Genomic DNA, 11,130 nt, shown 5'->3' on the forward strand with positions numbered 1-11,130 from the left:
CCCCACAGGCATGCGCGCACAAATGTCTCTCTGTCTCTGTCTCTCAAGTATTTTTTTATACGTTTATTTATTTTTGAGACAGAGAGAGACAGAGCATGAACAGGGGAGGGGCAGAGAGAGAGAGAGAGGGAGACACAGAATCTGAAACAGGCTCCAGGCTCTGAGCCGTCAGCACAGAGCCCAACGCGGGGCTGGAACTCACGGACTGCGAGATCATGACCTGAGCCGAAGTCGGACGCTTAACGACTGAGCCACCCAGGCGCCCCTCAAGTATTTTTTTAAACTAAGAAAACTATGTATGAGTAAAGTATGGACATTAGTTAATAATAATATATCAATGTTGGCCCCATAACTAACAAAAGCATCATACTAAAGTAAAGTGTTAACAGTAGGTACAGGGCATTTGGGAACTTTGAACTATCTGCAGTTTTTCTGTAACTCAAAAACTTCTAAAATAAAAAAGCTTAGGGGCGCCTGGGTGGCGCAGTCGGTTAAGCGTCCGACTTCAGCCAGGTCACGATCTCGCAGTCCGGGAGTTCGAGCCCCGCGTCAGGCTCTGGGCTGACGGCTCGGAGCCTGGAGCCTGTTTCCGATTCTGTGTCTCCCTCTCTCTCTGCCCCTCCCCCGTTCATCCTCTGTCTCTCTCTGTCCCCAAAAAAATAAATAAACGTTGAAAAAAAAATTTTTAAAAATAAAATAAAATAAAAAAGCTTAAACTTCTTCATTAAAGTCTTACTATTTCTTCTGGAAAAAAAAAATGTATTTGTGTATTTTCTATTTGGTGAATGAGCCTGGAAGCAATGATGCCCTGTAGCAATGAGCATAAACCTAATGCCCAGACCTTGGTTTCTAAATATCATTCTCTAAAAAAAAGAAACCAAAGCTTCCTGGAGAAGTATCTGATCTCAGGACTGGGGCAGGGAACGTACACAATGAGTATAGGATATCTTCTTGTGCCAAAAAACATAGGGAAATGCTCAAAAAGCAGGGAGGATTGTCTGCTTTGAACTCTGATAGTGTAATTGCACCACACCTGCCATCGCATTCTAAACAAGAAGCTAGATAATGTGTAGGAAACAAGTCTTTTCAGATGTTGGACAGCAAGGAGTGCAAGACTTTGATCCCTGAGAGAAGGGAAATAAGTGAGATTCTATCTTCGCAGTGGCTTTCCCTTGGAAGACACACTACACACCGCAGAGCAGAGAGGAGGAACCAAGGCAGAGCACCGATTTGCTAAGTTGACACAAACAACAGTTTTGGGGAAATGAAGTGACTGGAATTCGTGGGGGCAAAGTGTGGAAGAGGAGTGGAGTTGGTATTTCCACCAAACAAGACCTACGTACCTGTGGGCGAGGCCATGCTACCTCCGCCCTCTGAATTGTGGATGAGCCAATACGGTGAAACCTTGGAGAATGCATAGTCGGAGACAGACATTTGCTTCATGATACTGCAGAGGTCACAAGCCCTCATGGAAACAGGGCTGGGATCTGGAAGAGATAGGGTGTGAGGGTTTGCAGAGAAGAAGGTCACTGGGCCATTCCAGACATATTCCAGAAATGACCACAGAGAATAGAATTAACATCAGGACCTTTGGACAGGCCTGTAGAGTGGGTGGGTTGGCTGGACCTCCTGTGGCTGTGAGCATTAGGCAGAGAGATGACCTACCTGGGAACACATTTGAGCTGGGCCACAAAGCCCTAAGGCGCTGAAGGCAAGGAGTCCCGGGTCCCCAAGTACGGGCAGGTAGAATGGCCAGCTGGTGCAGCCTGACTGGACTTAGATCTCAGGCAGACAAAGGGGGCCGCCTTCTCTACTTGTCCCGACTTGTGGGATCAGGACTACATTTCCTATAAGTAACTGTGGCTCCAGGCCCACCATCTATCCCTCCCACTGAATGTGCACATCAGGCCTGATCTAGGAATAGAATGGTACCAGAGGGGCATGGGAGAAGGGATTGGATTCCGTATATATGTTAAAGGTGGAGCTAACGGGATTCACAGATTTACTGGGTGGAGTAGCAAGAGACTGGGAGTAGTGAAGGATAACTCCAGGGAATCCTGAGACAAGTAACTGGAAAAACAAACATCACCAACCGAGAGGAAAACACGCACGGAGAGGAGCACATCTTTGGGGGTGAGATTGGGTGCTTGGTTTCGAATGCGATAATTTGACGTGTTTGTTAGACATACAAATGGCAACGTGGAGGATCATTTTAGGGGCAGAGTCTGGGCTAGAATCTTTTTTTATTTTAAAAATTTTTTTTTCAACGTTTATTTATTTTTGGGACAGAGAGAGACAGAGCATGAACAGGGGAGGGGCAGAGAGAGAGGTAGACACAGAATCGGAAACAGGCTCCAGGCTCCGAGCCATCAGCCCCGAGCCCGACGCGGGGCTCGAACTCACGGACCGCGAGATCGTGACCTGGCTGAAGTCGGACGCTTAACCGACTGCGCCACCCAGGCGCCCCTAGAATCTTAAGTTAGGAAATATTGTTATCGTGTAGCTAATTTATATTGTGATGTACTGAGGCAAATCAATGTTTTTCATTGATCCTACCTTTTTTTTTTTTTGCTCAAAAGTTGTTTTCCTACCCTAAATTATGAATGTTCATCTTTATTTTTCCGTAGAACTCTATGAGGATATTAAAAAATATCCTGTAATTTGTTATACCATAGAGTGTGATGAATCAATGCTATCTGTAATACTTGTACTTTGAAGATTTATTAAAGTTTCCCTCATCTATAAATGATTGATTGTAAATATTACATGGTTATTTTAAAAGAATGACTGGGGCGCCTGGGTGGTTCAGTTGGTTAAGCGTCCGACTTTGGCTCAGGTCATGATCTCACTGTTCGTGGGTTCAAGCCCCACATCCAGCTCTGTGCTGACAGCTCGGAGCCTGGAGCCTGCTTCGGATTCTGTGTCTTCCTCTCTTTCTCTGCCCCACCCACCCCCCCGTCTCAAAAATAAACATTTACAAAAATTTTTTTTAAATAAAAGAATGACTATTTTTTTTCCCTATACATAATAGTTCTCTTTCATATCTCTTTGTTTAATTTTAATAGTACTCTGATGTGTTGGGTCATTTGGATCTATTTTTTATTCTTTGATGTGGTCTCATAATTTTAATTTCTTTGATGTTTGCATTAGATACCTACTGCTGCATAACATATTACCTTAGAACTTAATGGCTTAAACAATAGTCAGCACTTACCATCTCTCACAGTGTCTGTGAGTCAGGGTTTCAGGAGCAGTTTAGCTGCATGTAAGCAAGATGTCATTTGAAGGCTTAAATGGGGCCAGAATCTCTGCTTCCAGGTGCTCCATTCACATGGCTGGCAAATTGGCGCTGGCTTTTGACAGTAGGCCCCGTTCCATTCCATGTAGGCCTCTCCATATGGCTGATTGTTTGTTATTTAGTTTGTTTGTTTGAGAGAGAGAAAGAGAGAGCCCAAGCAGGGGAGGGGGCAGAGGGAGAGAGAGAGAGAGAGTGTCTTAAGCAAGCTGTATTCTCAACGTGGAGCCTGACGCAGGGCTCGATCTCATGACCCTGGGATCATGTCCTGAGGCAAAATCAAGAGTCAGACACTCAACCAACTGAGTCACCCAGGTGCCCCTGGCTGATTGTCTTTGTGACATGGTGGCTGCTTTCCCCTAGAATAAGTGATCCAGAAGCTACAATGTCTTTTATGGCCAAGCCTCTTACAGGCTGTCACAGAAGTCACATGCCGCCATATTCTGTTGGTCGCATAGACCAGACTGAGTCAGTGTGGATGGAGACTACACACTGGCGTGAATTCTAGGAGGCAAGGATCTTTGAGGGCCATCTTGGAGGTTTGATACCACAATTTTTTCATCTTAAGAGCACATGAATGTCTGTCTGTCTGTCTCTCTACATATATATATATATATATATATATATATATATATAAAATTTTTTTTCAGAGGGAGCTGGGAAGAGGGGGAGAGAGAGAGATGAGAGAGAGAGAGAGAGAGAGAGAGAGAGAGAGACAGAGAGAATCTCAAGCAGGCTCCACACCCAGCATGGAGCCTAATGTAGCGCTCAATCCCACAACCCTGGGATCATGACCGGAGTTGAAATCAAGAGTCAGATGTTCAACTGACTGAGCCACACAGGTGCCCCTACATGAACGTCTTGATGCCTCCCCATTCTATCAAATCCACAGTTGCCATGCCAACCACTTCCCGAGAGATTGTCACTCTCCCTGTAAAGTCTCTTGAACCAAAGCACATGCCAAAAAACTCCAGCTCCCCTCTCCTCTAAACCCAGCTAGATTGATGCCTTTGCCACATTCCTTCTCTTCACAAAGGGACCACCAGTTATCACATGAATGGGATCAACTATGGGGAGGCCCTGTCCCATATGGCCAAGGCTCTTGTAGGCAAAGAACAACAATGTGGATTCTAACCCTATCTTAGCTTCTTACTCCTTGCATGACCATGACTTTAGGCACCACCCATAACTCTTTGACATACAATCTATATAATGAAGGAAACAAAACTGTGAGTGTGTTTGTTGTTTTTATTTTTCATTAATGGCAATTGTCCAGGATTAATCCTGTGTTCTGCTGTTACTACTGACATTTCTCTATACTGTTTTTCTGGTTTTAAGCTTGCCTATTAACCAGAAGAAAACTCAAATATATTTTCAGTACTTTGGTATTTTAATATTTCAAATACATATTTGTAAAGAAAGTTTTATAGATAATATATACTTGAACCCTCTAATTATTTAAGGGGTGTTTTAGTTTTTTTCAAATTTTCAATTATTTTACCTAGATCTCTATTCATCTTTGGCTACTGTCTTCATAGGTTTTGTTATTATCTTTGTGTCTAAGTCTATTCACTCTAGGATTGTGTGACCTTATTTCAGAGAACTGTGTATTTTTTTAATCTTTATTTATTTTGAGGGGGGAGGGGCAGAGAGAGGAAAGAGAGAATCTCAAGAAGGCTCCACACTGTCAGCTCAAGCCCAACTTGGAGCTTGATCTCATGAACCATGAGATCATGACCTGAGCCAAAACCAAGAGTCAGATGTTTAACCGACAGAGCCACCCAGGTGCCCTGAACTGTGTGTATTTTTAACCAGACTTATGATGAAGTTGTGCAGCTAAACCACTTGGCAGCACGACTTTTTCATACTAGAAATGTAAGTGTTATCCTTGACTTCTCCCCACCTAATCAGATACCAAAGCCCACTGAGTCTACTTTCCATATAGTTTTTCTCTCCTGGTGAACAGAATTTATTTGCTCAGTAGTATAGATTGAATGTTTATGTCCCTTAAAATTCACGTGTTAAAAGATAATCCCCAGTGTGATTGTATTAGAAGGAGGGACCTTTGGGAGATGATAAAGTCATGAAGGTGGAGCCCTCATGAGTGGGATTAGTGCCCTTATAACAGAGGCGCCAGAAAGTTTCCTTGTCTCTTCTACCATGTGAGGGCACAGTGAGATGTCTGTCTATGAACCAGTAAGAGGGCCTTTTCTGTATACTGTGCCCTTAGCATCCCTTCATCTGGACGTTTATCTGTATCCTTCGTCATATCTTTTTATAATAAAATGGAATGGGAAGTAAACTTCTCCTGACTTTTGTCAGCCGTCCTAGCATATTAAGCAAATTTGCAGAGGGGGTCATGGGAACCTCTAATTTATAGCTGATTGGTCAGAAACATGAGTAACAACCGGGGCTTGTGATTGGCATGGCGGGGGAGGGGTAGTCTTAGGGGACTGAGCCTTGAATCTGGGATCTGATACTATCTTTAGGTAGATGGTGTCAGAATGGAGTTAAATTGTAGGACACCCATCTGGTGTTGCAGAATTGCTTGATGTGGGGGAAGAAAGGTCCCTCACATAATCTGCTGTCAGAAGCATACTGAGATGTTCTGTTTGAGCAGTAAAGGAGAAACACAGGAGGAAGAATATAAGTTGTCTTTACAATAACCTAACAAAATATGTTTGGTGCAGTCAAGGCAGTGTCAAGAGGGAACTTTATAGCACTAAATGCTTACATTAGAAATAAGAAAAGGTTGGGGCGCCTGGGTGGCTCAGTCGGTTAAGCGTCCGACTTTGGCTCAGGTCATGATCTCACGGTTTGTGAGTTCGAGCCCCGGGTCGGGCTCTGTGCTGACAGCTCTGAGCCTGGAGCCTGTTCTGTGTCTCCTTCTCTCTCTGTCCCTGCCCAACTTGTGCTCTGTCTCTCTATGTCTCTCAATAAATAAATAAATGTAAAAAATTAAAAAAAAAAATAAGAAAAGGTCTTGGGCACCAGGGTGGCTTAGTCATTAAGCATCTGACTCCAGCTTAGGTCATGATCTCATGGTTGGTAAGTTTGAGTCCCACATCAGGTGAGCTTGAACCCTGCTTCGGGTGAGCTCAGGTCCCGCTTAGGATAAAACACAAACCCAGTTGAGCCCTGCCTCTCTCTCTCTTACTCTCTCTCTCTCTCTCTCTGCCCCTCATGGGATTCTCTCTCTCTCTCTCTCTCTCACTTGTGCATTCTCTCTCTCAAAATAAATAAATAAACAAATAAATAAATAAAAGGTCTCAAGTCACTGTTCTGAGTTCCTACATCAAGAAACTAGAAGAGTAAAAATAAACCCAAGCCAAGTAGAAGGAAATAAAAGTGAGGTCTTTTGTAGACATAGATAAGCTCTTTCTAAAATTTACATGGAAAAGCATAGGCTCTAAAATAGCTGAAATAATTTGACAAAGAATAAAATGGGAGAAACTCCCCAATATCAATGCTTACTCTATTGGTACAAGACAATGTAAAAATGGACATGTAATCAAGATCATCTAGCATAGACAGAGGGATATACACACAGGTCAATGGAACGAAAGAGAATCCAGAAATAAACTCACATAAATACGCGGAACTAATTTTTAACAGTTGTATTGAGATATAATTCACACACCATGCATTCACCTATTCAAAATGTACAATTTAATGTCTTTTAGTATATTCACGAGATTGTATAACTCACCACAATCTAACTCGAAAGTATTTTTGTTGCCACAAAGAGAAAATTAGTGTTCATTCTTTATCCCCTCCCATCAGCCCTAAGCAACATTAATATGCTTCCTATCTCTACAAATTTGCTTATTACGGCTATTTCACAGAAACAGTCACATACAATATGTGCCCCTTTGTTACTGGTTTCTTTCACATAGTATGATGTTTTCAAGGTTCATCCACGTAGCATATGTTGGCACTTCATTACTTTTTATCACTTTTTATGACTGAATAATATGGGCACTTGGGTTGTTTCCACTCTTTGGCTACTATGAATAACGTTGCTATGAACATTTGTGTACTAACTTTGCACATATATTTTCATTTTTCTTAGGTATATACCTAGGACTGCAATTTCTGGGATCATATGGTAACTCTATGTTTAACTATTTGAGGAATTTCTAGAATGTTTTCCAAAGCAGCTGCATCATTGTAAACTCCCACCAGCAATGTATGAGGGATAAATTTCTCCACTTCCTTGCCAACACTTGTTATTTTTGATTTTAGCCATCCTAGTGGGTGTGAAGTGGTATACCACTGTGGTTTTGAATTGCATTTCCCCAAGGACTATGAATGTTGAGTGCCTTTTCATGTGTTTATGCAGCATTTGTATATCTTCTTTGGAGAAATGTCTATCCAAATCCTTTGTCTATTTTTATTTATGTATTATTTTGAGAGACAGTGTACATACATAGGGGAGGGGCAGAGACAGAGAGAGAGAATCCCAAGCAGGCTCTGCACTGTCAGCGTGGAGGCTGATGCAGGGCTTGAAGTCATGAACCGTGAGACAATGACATGAGCCGAAATCCAGAGGGGGTCGCATGACTGACTGAGTCATCCAGGCGCCCCTTTTGTCCATTTTTGTATTTGTATTCGTGTTAATCAGTTGTAAGTGTTCTTTATATATTCTGGATACAAGTCCCTGTCAGATATCTGAACTGATTTTAACAATTTTTTTTTTCCTTTTTCAACGTTTTTTATTTATTTTTTTTGGGACAGAGAGAGACAGAGCATGAACGGGGGAGGGGCAGAGAGAGAGGGAGACACAGAATCGGAAACAGGCTCCAGGCTCTGAGCCATCAGCCCAGAGCCTGACGCGGGGCTCGAACTCACAGACCGCGAGATCCTGACCTGGCTGAAGTCGGACGCTTAACCGACTGCGCAACCCAGGCACCCCATGAACTGATTTTTGACATAGGTACAAAAGCAATTTAATGGAGGAATAGCCTTTTCAACAAAATCGTGCAGGAGCCATTAGACAGTCATGACCAAAAAAGAAAAGGAAAAAAAAAAAAAGAGGGAGAATTTTGACCTCATATTAAACAAAAAAAAAATTAAATAGCCTTAAATTTGCTCCAAAACTAAGCCCTAAAATAAATGTATTGCATCTTCATTGTGACAATTGAAGGCAAAATAAATGAGTCCTCTGTCTCTGAGGAATATATACTTTATTTCTACTTCTCAAGATTATGTAATTAGATTATTACATTAAACTTAGTTGCTGGGCAGACATCTGTTTGCTGATTACTTATTCGAAATTGATAACTGTATTTATTATGCAAATGAACATAAATTTGATTCATTTAGTGACTACTGCCAAGCTTTTGTAGAGGGTTCTGCCAACAGAAGAAGCTTAGGAAATAATGGCTGAAACAAAAAAATGTTACCACAAAATTTCAGGCTATGAATACCTAATCTCTTTATATATTTGTGAAATGTGGGAAAGGCTGCAAAAACCTGGAAGTTAATTGATGTATCTTAACTTACCAGAGATTTGTCTGTATGGTCTGCAAAAGCAAAGGAGAAGATAAACACAAAAACAACTACAATTTTTGTGGATTGTGTTCCTTTTACTTTTTAAACAGGAACAGTTTGGAGCACCTGGGTGGCTCAGTCGGTTAAGCGGCGGACTTCAGCTCGGGTCATGATCTCGCGGTCCGTGAGTTCGAGCCCCGCGTCGGGCTCTGTGCTGACAGCTCAGAGCCTGGAGCCTGTTTAGGATTCTGTGTCTCCCTCTCGCTGACCCTCCCCCATTCATGCTCTGTCTCTCTCTATCTCAAAAATAAATAAAATGTTAAAAAAAAAAAATTAAAAAAAAAATAAACAGGAACAGTTTTCCAGTATTGCCGCCTTGGTGCAATTGTAACAGCTTAGTTCCTCCTTAAAAAAAAAAAAACAAAAACCAAAAGTACTTACTTTCACGTATTGCTTCACCATCACACAATTTTTATTAAGTTGTAGTTTTCAAAACGATAGATGTACCATTATTGAATCATACTTCTACACGTAGCCATATTGTTTACATTCAACATTTTATTACTGTAAGTGATTCAATTAATATCTTTGGGAAGTGGGGCGCCTGGGTGGCTCAGTTGGTTGAGCGTCCGACTTCGGCCCAGGTCATGATCTCACGTCCGTGAGTTCAAGCCCCGCGTCGGGCTCTGTGCTGACAGCTCGGAGCCTGGAGCCTGTTTCCGATTCTGTGTCTCCCTCTCTCTCTGACCCTCCCGCATTCATGCTCTGTCTCTCTCTGTCTCAAAAATAAATAAATGTTAAAAAAAAAATTAAAAAAATATATCTTTGGGAATATATTTGCATTTATTTTTTTTTTCAACGTTTATTTATTTTTGGGACAGAGAGAGACAGAGCATGAACGGGGGAGGGGCAGCGAGAGGGAGACACAGAATCGGAAACAGGCTCCAGGCTCCGAGCTGTCAGCACAGAGCCCGACGCGGGGCTTGAACTCCCGGACCGCGAGATCGTGACCTGGCTGAAGTCGGACGCTCAACCGACTGCGCCACCCAGGCGCCCCTATATTTGCATTTAAAAAAACTTCCGGGGCGCCTGGGTGGTTCAGTCCAACTTCGGCTCAGGTCACAGTCTCGCAGTCCGTGCGTTCGAGCCCCGCCTCGGGCTCTGTGCTTACTGCTCAGAGCCTGGAGCCTGTTTCGGCTTCTGTGTCTCCCTCTCTCTCTGACCCTCCCCCGTTCATGCTCTGTCTCTCTCTGTCTCAAAAATAAATAAACATTAAAAAAATAATAATAAAAAAAAAGCTTCCTCAATAGAAAACTTCCCAGCTCATATGCTTTTTGTCATCGGTGACTTTGCTGAGACGAGTTGCATGGAAGCGTTGGAGGCCTAATTTCGGAAGGGCTGAGACTCAAATAGGAGTTAATGAAATACATTCAAAGACATAGGGTGAAGTATAGGAATAAGTGGGTAGATAGAACTGAATGATCTATAAACTTTTTTTTCTTTTCTTTTTTAAAAGTTTATTTTTTAAGTAATCTCTACAGCGAAGGAGGGGCTTGAACTCACCACCCCAAGATCAAAAGCCACATGCTCTTCTGACTGAGCCAGCCAGGCGCCCCAAACTGCTGTTTCTCTTTATAAGAAAACTGTCACTTCCCAGTATATTAAAAAAATTTTTTTTTAATGTTTACTTATTTTAGAGACAGACAGAGCACAAGTGAGGGAGGGGCAGAGAGGGCCGGAGACAGAATCTGAAGCAGGCTGCAGGCTCTGAGCTGTCAGCACAGAGCCAGACGCGGGGCGCCAAAGTCGGACACCCAACCGACTGAGCCACCCAGGCGCCCCAGTGTGTGTGTGTGTGTGTGTGTGTGTGTGTGTGTGTGTGTGTGTGTGTAGCTGGCTGCAGGCTCTGAGCTGTCAGCACAGAGCCAGACGCGGGGCGCCAAAGTCGGACACCCAACCGACTGAGCCACCCAGGCGCCCCAGTGTGTGTGTGTGTGTGTGTGTGTGTGTGTGTGTGTGTGTGTGTGTGTGTGTAGCTGGCTGCAGGCTCTGAGCTGTCAGCACAGAGCCAGACGCGGGGCGCCAAAGTCGGACACCCAACCGACTGAGCCACCCAGGCGCCCCAGTGTGTGTGTGTGTGTGTGTGTGTGTGTGTGTGTGTGTGTGTGTGTAGCTGGCTGCAGGCTCTGAGCTGTCAGCACAGAGCCAGACGCGGGGCGCCAAAGTCGGACACCCAACCGACTGAGCCACCCAGGCGCCCCAGTGTGTGTGTGTGTGTGTGTGTGTGTGTGTGTGTGTGTGTGTGTAGCTGGCTGCAGGCTCTGAGCTGTCAGCACAGAGCC

General features: G+C 43.4%; 1 long non-coding RNA gene across 1 annotated transcript; it reads right to left on the reverse strand.

Annotated features, from left to right (window-relative positions):
• Positions 1–1,162: 1,162 nt before the first annotated feature.
• On the reverse strand, positions 1,163–3,969 carry LOC122494724. The gene is made up of 2 exons (XR_006300264.1): positions 3,215–3,969; positions 1,163–1,487 (listed from the first exon to the last, which is right to left on the reverse strand). It is a non-coding gene; the product is annotated as an uncharacterized LOC122494724 (long non-coding RNA).
• Between the last annotated feature and the right edge of the window lie 7,161 nt (positions 3,970–11,130).

Source organism: Prionailurus bengalensis, chromosome E2 (genome assembly GCF_016509475.1).
Source record: "Prionailurus bengalensis isolate Pbe53 chromosome E2, Fcat_Pben_1.1_paternal_pri, whole genome shotgun sequence".
Taxonomy (NCBI): Eukaryota; Metazoa; Chordata; class Mammalia; order Carnivora; family Felidae; genus Prionailurus; species Prionailurus bengalensis.